The sequence below is a fragment of the Chrysochloris asiatica genome, unplaced genomic scaffold, assembly GCF_000296735.1.
Source record: "Chrysochloris asiatica unplaced genomic scaffold, ChrAsi1.0 scaffold00615, whole genome shotgun sequence".
NCBI classification, from domain to species: Eukaryota; Metazoa; Chordata; class Mammalia; order Afrosoricida; family Chrysochloridae; genus Chrysochloris; species Chrysochloris asiatica.
Window position 1 is genome coordinate 304,714 of NW_006409133.1, and position 7,840 is coordinate 312,553.

Here is a 7,840-nt window from a genome sequence, read left to right on the forward strand (position 1 = left end):
TTACACAAAATGATTTGATGTATTTTTTTAACTGAATTGCACTTGGGAAAAATGCTCAATTAGCAAATATTGTATTATATGAATTTTAATAACAATAATAAATTAATAAAATGTAATCCCACTCTTTATGGAAGAAATGTGGAAGAAAAGTCCTTTAAGGAAAAAAAAGAAAAATCAGTCTAACTAAAGGACACTGTGGTTGTGTTCCACCAAGTAGGTTCCACCTCAGAGCAACCCTACATAGGCTTCATTGTTGTTGTTGTTGTTAAGTGCCATTGAGTCGGTTCCGACCCATAGCGACCCTGAACAGGGTTTCTGAGGCTGTAAATATTTACGGGAGCAGAAAGCCTCATCTTTCTACTGTGAAGCAGCTGGTAGTTTTGAACTGCTGAACTTGCGATTTACAGCCGATTCGTAACAACTATGCTACCAGAGCTCCCATTGGGTTTGGGAGGCTGTAAATCTTTACAGGAGCAGAAAAACTCATCCTTCTCCCATGTAGCTACTGGTATATTCCAACTACTGGCCTTACAGTTAGCAGCCCAGCTCTTAATCCACTAATGCTGCCAGGACACTATATAAGTACACCTGGTGTACAAGTTAAAGTGTTCAGATGCTAACCAGAAAGTCTTCAGTTCAAACCAGACCTTTGTCTGGGGGAGAAAAATATGAGAGTCAGCTTCCAAAAAGATTACAGTTTCGAAAATCCCATAGGGCAGTTCTACTCTGTCCTATAGGTTTTCCATGAACCCAAATGAATTTGATGGCAATGACTAAAAGAAACATCAGATTATTCACTACACCACAAAAAGTCTTTCACATCTCTGGTTAAATTTATTCCTATTTTGCTGTTTTTTTCTGAGACTCTAACAAATAGAATGGATTCCTCATTTTCCTTTCAGATTGTTTGTTCTTGTTGTATAAACATGTACCTGATTTTTATGTGTGGACCTCATATCCAGCTACTTTACCAACTTATTTATTGTAAACTCTTTGTGGTACTTAAGTCCACATTTCTACTTACTTATATAGAACTTCCAGTCAACTCTTGCTTGTTCTTCAGCACTGTGCTAATTTGCCTTCTCTTTAAAATTATTTCACCAATACCCACTTTCAAAAAATTCTTCATCAGTATCACCTTTACTTGTTCTATGTGCAGCTTGTAAAGAATGAAAAATGCTTCCAGACTTTTCTAGCCCTAAAGTGAAATAAATAAGAATGGTATGTACCTGTTTCAACTTACCTACAAATTCGACCTCAAAACACACTTAGAAACTGATCTTGCTTTTAACCCAGAGACTGACTGTATTCTACATATAGAGAAGCTACCTTTACAAAAGGATAACTCTACTTCTTTCTTCCCAATTTGGAGTCCTTGTTTCTTTTTCTTGACTAATTATTTCAGTTAGAACTTCCAGTACAATATTGAATAGCAATGGCAAGAGCGGAAATTGGATTTTGTCAAAGTCTTTTTTCTGCCTAAAGGGATGGTTATGTAGTTATTTCCTTTGTTTTATTGATGTGGTGTACTACATTGACTGATTTTCTAATGTTGAAACCATTACAGAAAACCTTGTATTCTTAGGATAAATCCCACTGGAAAATGGATAATCCTTTTAACATTCTTCTCTGGTAATGTACTGGTTACGAGTCAGGTTGCTAACCTCATGGTTAGCAGTTCAAAACTACCAGTTGTTTCACAGGAGAATGATGAGGCTTTCTGGTCCCATAAAGATTTACAGCCTTGGAAACCCTATACAGGGTCACTATGAGTTGGAACCGACTCCACAGCACACCACCATCAGACCCAATTCGCTAGTACTCTGTATGGGATTTTTGCGTCTGTATTTATCAGTGGTATGTGTAGTTTTCATTTCTTGTGCCATCTTTGTCTTCTTTTGGTACTAGGATGATGCTAGCCTCACAGAGTAAATTAGGGAGAGTTCTCTCCTCTTTGATTATTTTTTAAATGTTTAAGAATGAGTGCCATCAGTTATTCAGTAAATGATTCATAAAATTTCCTAATAAAGCCATATGCTGCTGTATATTTCTGTGTTTGAAATCTTTTAATGTTTCTTTGATCCATTCATTTGTTATGTGTCTGTTGATGTCTTACATTTCTTCTTCAATTAATTATTTTATGGTTTTTATAAATTTGTTATATTTAAATGTCTGTGATCCTCTAACATTCTTCAAAATTCTTTGGGTGAAGAAAAAATGAATAGCACAGAAACCAATTATGACAGAATTTTAGGAAGAATGAGTGTGTCACATTTAAGAAGTGTTTTAAAAGATGGTCTTAAGTGTAAATACCTTACTGTGAAATTTCTGAATTCAAAATATACAAGGAGGCTTTAAAAGGTCCATTAAAAATGTTAAAGAAAAGATAATAGAATTTTACTTCAAACTTTTTGAAGTCCCCTTATAGACATAGGGCTTACTTCCTGTTTATCTTTACCATTGTTTATTTTCACAAAGGTGTCTCTGCACCATGGGACCACAGAATCTAACAGGTGTCTCTGAATTCCTACTCCTGGACCTTTCAGAAGATCCAGAGCTTCAACCCCTCCTCTTTGGAATGTTCCTGTCCATGTACATGGTCACAGTGCTTGGAAACCTGCTCATCATCCTCACCATCAGCTCTGACCCCCAACTCCACACCCCTATGTATTTCTTCATCTCTATCCTATCCATGGCTGACATTGGTTTGACTTCAGACACAGTCCCAAAGATGCTTATGAATTTATACACGCACCACAGAATCATCTCCTATGCTGAATGCCTGATTCAGTTGTGTTTCATAATTTTTTTTTGCATGTATGGACAGTCTACTTTTGACAGTGATGGCCTATGACAGATTTGTGGCCATCTGTCACCCACTTCACTACCCAGTTATCATGAACCCCTACCTCTGTGGCTTGCTGGTTTTGGTGTCTTTTTTTCTCAGTGTTTTGGAATCCCAACTGCATTACTTGATGATGTCACTACTTACCTTCTGCACAGAAATGGAAATTCCTCATTTCTTCTGTGAACCTTCTCAACTCCTCAACCTTGCCTGTTCAAAGACAGCCACTAAAAATATATTAGTGTACTTTATTACTACCATATTTGGTTGTGTTCCAATCTCAGGAATCCTATTCTCGTACATCCAGATTGTTTTCTCTATTCAGAAAATCCCGTCATCAGATGGAAAATATAAAGCCTTTTCCACATGTGGTTCTCATCTGTCAGTTGTTCTCTTATTTTATGGAACAGGTATTGGAGTGTACCTGAGTTCAGTTGTTTCACCCTCACTCAAGAGTGGTGTAGCAGCTTCAGTGATGTACTCCGTGGTCACCCCCATGCTGAATCCCTTCATCTACAGCCTGAGAAACAAGGATATCAAGAGGGGCCTGCAGAAACTCATCAACAGACTATTATAATAGCAATACAACTTCATTCTAAAGCAAATGAAAGAAATGAGAAGGTACAAGAGCTAAACAGAAAATATCAAATGTCACCTTGAGAAGACAAAGTCAAATATTACAATGAAATGTGCAAAGATCTGGAGTCCGAAAACCAAAAGAGAAGAACATGCTCAGCATTTCTCAGGCTAGGGAAACTGAAGAAAGAATTCAAGCCTTGATTTTCATTATTGAAGGATTCTCTGGGTAAACTATTGAATTATTCAGAAAGAATAAAAGAAGATGGAGGAAACCAGGGGGCAGGCTTGCCCTTTGGTTGGTTGTTGATGCAAGAAGGGGATTGTAGCCATGAAAATGAAACACTATATGATAGAATGAATGTAAAGCTAATGTTCTCCCATGTAAACTATCACCTAATTCACAATAAAACATTAAAAAAAAAATAGAGTGTGTGAGTGAAGATAGAGTCCCCACTGAATAGTTTTCATCTTGACTAGATAAATCTGGTTAAAAGAGATGGGGATAAGATTCTTACAATTCCATAGTAATTGTTATCATGACTAATTGTGACTGTCACAATTGTAAAGGTAGAAGTTTTGTAACAAAGACTGGAGAGTAGTTAATCTTACAGTCCAAAAAGAGAGGACCCTAGGAACATCAAGAGAGAATAGAATAAGCGGAATGTGGGACATTATCCAGAGAAGCAGCAACACCAGAGATGGAGGCAGAGATGGAAAAAGAGAGCAGCTGAGTACTCTAGATTCATGAAAAGAGAAAGACTAAGTGCTTGTGGCCAGGAGGCAAACTTGAAGAATGTGCCATTTGGTGGTGTAAATTATTATATATGCCTGAGTGTGCGGGGAGACCAGCTCTCCGCGGGGGGGTCGTGGGACACGAGAGGATGCGCGGAGTCAGTGAATGAATGAAGAAATGAATGAAAGAATGAATGAATGAATGAATGCAATTGAAAGGCTTTTCAGCTTGCTGTGCTGTCCAGCTGTTCTCTCCAGCTTCTGTTGCTGCTCTTCTTGCTACTGCCGCTACTCTCTTCTGTCTGCTCTCTGCCCTCTGCTTCTTTCTGCCTTCTTTCTCCTCCTCCTACTTTCTGCTGGCCCAGCTCAGCAAGTTTTTATTTTTTATACTTAAAATTACACAGTACATGAATTGACACTTTTATCATTTCTTGAATTATTACACAGTTAGTCACAACATTCTTGCACCTGGTCATTAGACAGCCTTAACAAGAATACTCTGTGATGTTCAGACTGACCTTCATCTCCTTTCCCAGTATGAGATAAAACTGTTTCTTCTTGTTTCTACTAAAAGATTATAAACTTTCTATCCTACATAATGTGCTATTATTTTCATAATAAAGGTATTCATTAAATCGCTTAGAAACTATGTGGCATAAAGCCCAACCTGGCTACTTGCTGCAAGAAGTGTAGATTATTAAGTCAAAACTATCCTTCACTTAAGTTCATTATTGTCTGCTTGTTTACGCAGGCATCTGTATGTAGGGGTTTGTGAATTCTAGCTAGTGACTGATTGTGGTGAGGTCTATGGGGGTAGGTCAACTTGACTCTAGTATGCTGTTTGCTTTTGTGGTCTCACAAATGCAGTTACTTAGATTTTCTAATGAAAGGTAGTAATTTACACAATTCTCTTTGTATTCAATCCACCAAAGTTGAAAGCACTTGTTGCTAAGCTAGTTTTTCCTAAGGCTTGTAAAATTCATAGTGAAAGGTTGTGAATATTGCCATATTACATATTTTTACAAGTAAATTCAGAGTTAACTTGAAGGGAAGACAGGGACCAGCTTTTGAGAGTCATTTGCTGTGCATAATGTCTCTCTCCCCCTCCCCCCCCCACCATGCCAAGCAACAGGAGTTAAGCACTTTCCGCATGAGTGTTTAAAAATAATAATAAAAAGCTAAAGTGAATAGAAAGAAATACTGTTAACTGATGGTACATAGAGGAGATTATAACCATTGTAATGAAACAACATGTATGATTTGTTGGATGTCAAACTGATGATCTGCCCAGCAAACTTTCACTCAATTCACAATAAAAACTTAAAAAAGAAGAAGAGGGAGGGGATACACAGAGACACTGTACCAAATGGAAATGGTTGATATTCAACCATTTCAAGAGGTAACATATGATCAAGAGCCAATGATACTGAAGGAAGAAGTCCAAGGTGCATTGAAGGAATTGGCAAAGAACAAGGCACCAGGAATTGATGAAATAAAAATTGAAATAGTTCAAGAAAGTGAGGTGGTACTAAAGGCACTCATTCAACTGTGCCAAAAAATTTGGAAGACAACTATCTGGCCAACTGATTGGAAGAGATCCAAACTTGTGCCCATTCTAAAGAGAGGTGACCCAACAGAATGCAAAAATCATTGGACAATATCTTTGATATCCGTACTGAAGACTATAGTCTTTGGACTTCATTAGTAAAATGTTCAACTACCCTATTCCTTAGAAGAAGCAAGGTATTGCCATCTACATATCACAGGTTGTTAATACAGTCTTGCAAAACTCTACCTCTAATACTGATGCCAAATTCTTCCTCATATATACCAGCTTCTCATATTATGTACTCAGCACAAAGATAAAATACATATGGTGAAAGAAAACAACTCTGACACACATGTTTCTTAGTTTAAAATCATTCTGTATCCCTATGTTCTGTTCAAATACTGCCTCTTGGTCTAGATACAGGTTTAACATGAGCACAGTGTTTTGGAATTTCCATTTTTCAAATTTGCATCCATACATTCTATGATCTACACAGTAGAATGCCTTTTCAAACTCAATAAAACACACGAATAAACATCTTTCTAGTATTCTGTACTCTAAACCAAGATTCATCTGACATCAACAGTGATATTCATTCCACTCCACTCTCTGAATCCAATTTGAATTCCTGACAACTTCCTATCAATATAATACTGCAACCATTTTTCAGTTATCTTCAACAAATTTCTACTTGCAAATGACATTAATGGCATTGTTTAACAATTGAATTCTGTTAGGTTATATTTCTTTGGCATTGGTACAAATATGTCTCTTTCCAGTAAATTGGCCACATAGCTGTCTTCAAAATTTCTTGATATAGACAAGTGAACACCAACAGCACTCCATCAGCTTCTTGAAACATTTCAGTTTGTATCCATCAATCCCTGGAGTCTTATTTTTTTTGCCAATGCAGCTTAGACTTCATCCTTAGAACCACAAGTTCTTGATCATGTGCTACCTTGTAAAATGGTTTAACATTGACCAATTCTTTTTGGTATATATAGTCTGAGTATTCTTTCCATCTTCTTTAGATGCTTCCTGCATTATTCAATATTTTGCACATAGAATTAGAGGCTTGAATTTCTTTCAGTTCTTTCAGCTGGCGAAATGCTGAGTGTGTTCTTCCCTTTTGGCTTTCTAATTACAGGTCTTTGCACATTTCACTATAATACTTGACTATGTCTTCTTGAACTACATTTCAGAATTTTCTGTTGAGCTCTTTTACTTCACTATTTCTTTCAGTCACTTTACCTAGTCTGTATTCAAGAGCATTTCAGAGTTTCTTCTGTTGTCCATTTTGGTCTTTTCTTTCTTTCCTATCTTTTTAAGGACCTTGTGCTTTCTTCCTGGATAATGTTATTGATGTCATCCCAAAACTCTGGTCTTCAGTCAATGCCCAATACATCTACCTTCAGGGATGGGAATACTCTGATCCCCCATCTGCTTTGGAGTCTGGACGAACTAGTTTCAGATTGAATGCCCAGAAAAGAAAACACCTAGCCCTACAGGAACTCTATCTAGTGTTGAGAGTGTTACCATCTCATCACTTGGACACCCATGACATGAGGTCCTTGTCTGAAAAAAGACCCCAGGATTTTCTCACTCTGAGTCTGGCACCTGCCCTGGTTGTTTCATTCCATTGTTATTGTTTGTTTATTCTTTCTTTCTTTACTTCCTCTTATTCCTTTTCCTTGCTTTCTACCCTTCCTATCTCCACTTTCAATTTTTCTGTTTCTCTTCCCCAACCACTGCTGCTTCTTTCCTGTGTTATTTCTTTGTTTTTCATTATTACCCTCTGGTCTCTTTCCCATTTGCTCATTTCTCCCCCTAATTGTATTTAGATATTTTTTTCTTTCTATTTTCTCTTTTTTTGGTTTTTAACTTTCCTCTCCCTCTTTTTTGTCTATGGTTTTTATGTTCTTTTTCTTTTACCTGCTTTATTTTCCTTTATTCTTTTCTTTTCCTTCTTGTTTATGTGTTTGTTTTCTTTCTCTTTTGTTTGTGAATTTTCTCTTCTTACCTCACCAAAGAGGAGACAGCAACTATGTTCATACAGCTCAGTTATAACAATACCCTCTACATCCCACCCACAGGGCAATACCCAAAATCAGCTGCTATACACCAGATCCACAATA

General features: G+C 37.0%; 1 pseudogene; it reads left to right on the top strand.

Moving 5' to 3' along the window:
* The first annotated feature begins 2,491 nt into the window (after positions 1-2,491).
* On the top strand, positions 2,492-3,422 carry LOC102824583 (annotated as a pseudogene).
* The last annotated feature ends 4,418 nt before the right edge of the window (positions 3,423-7,840 follow it).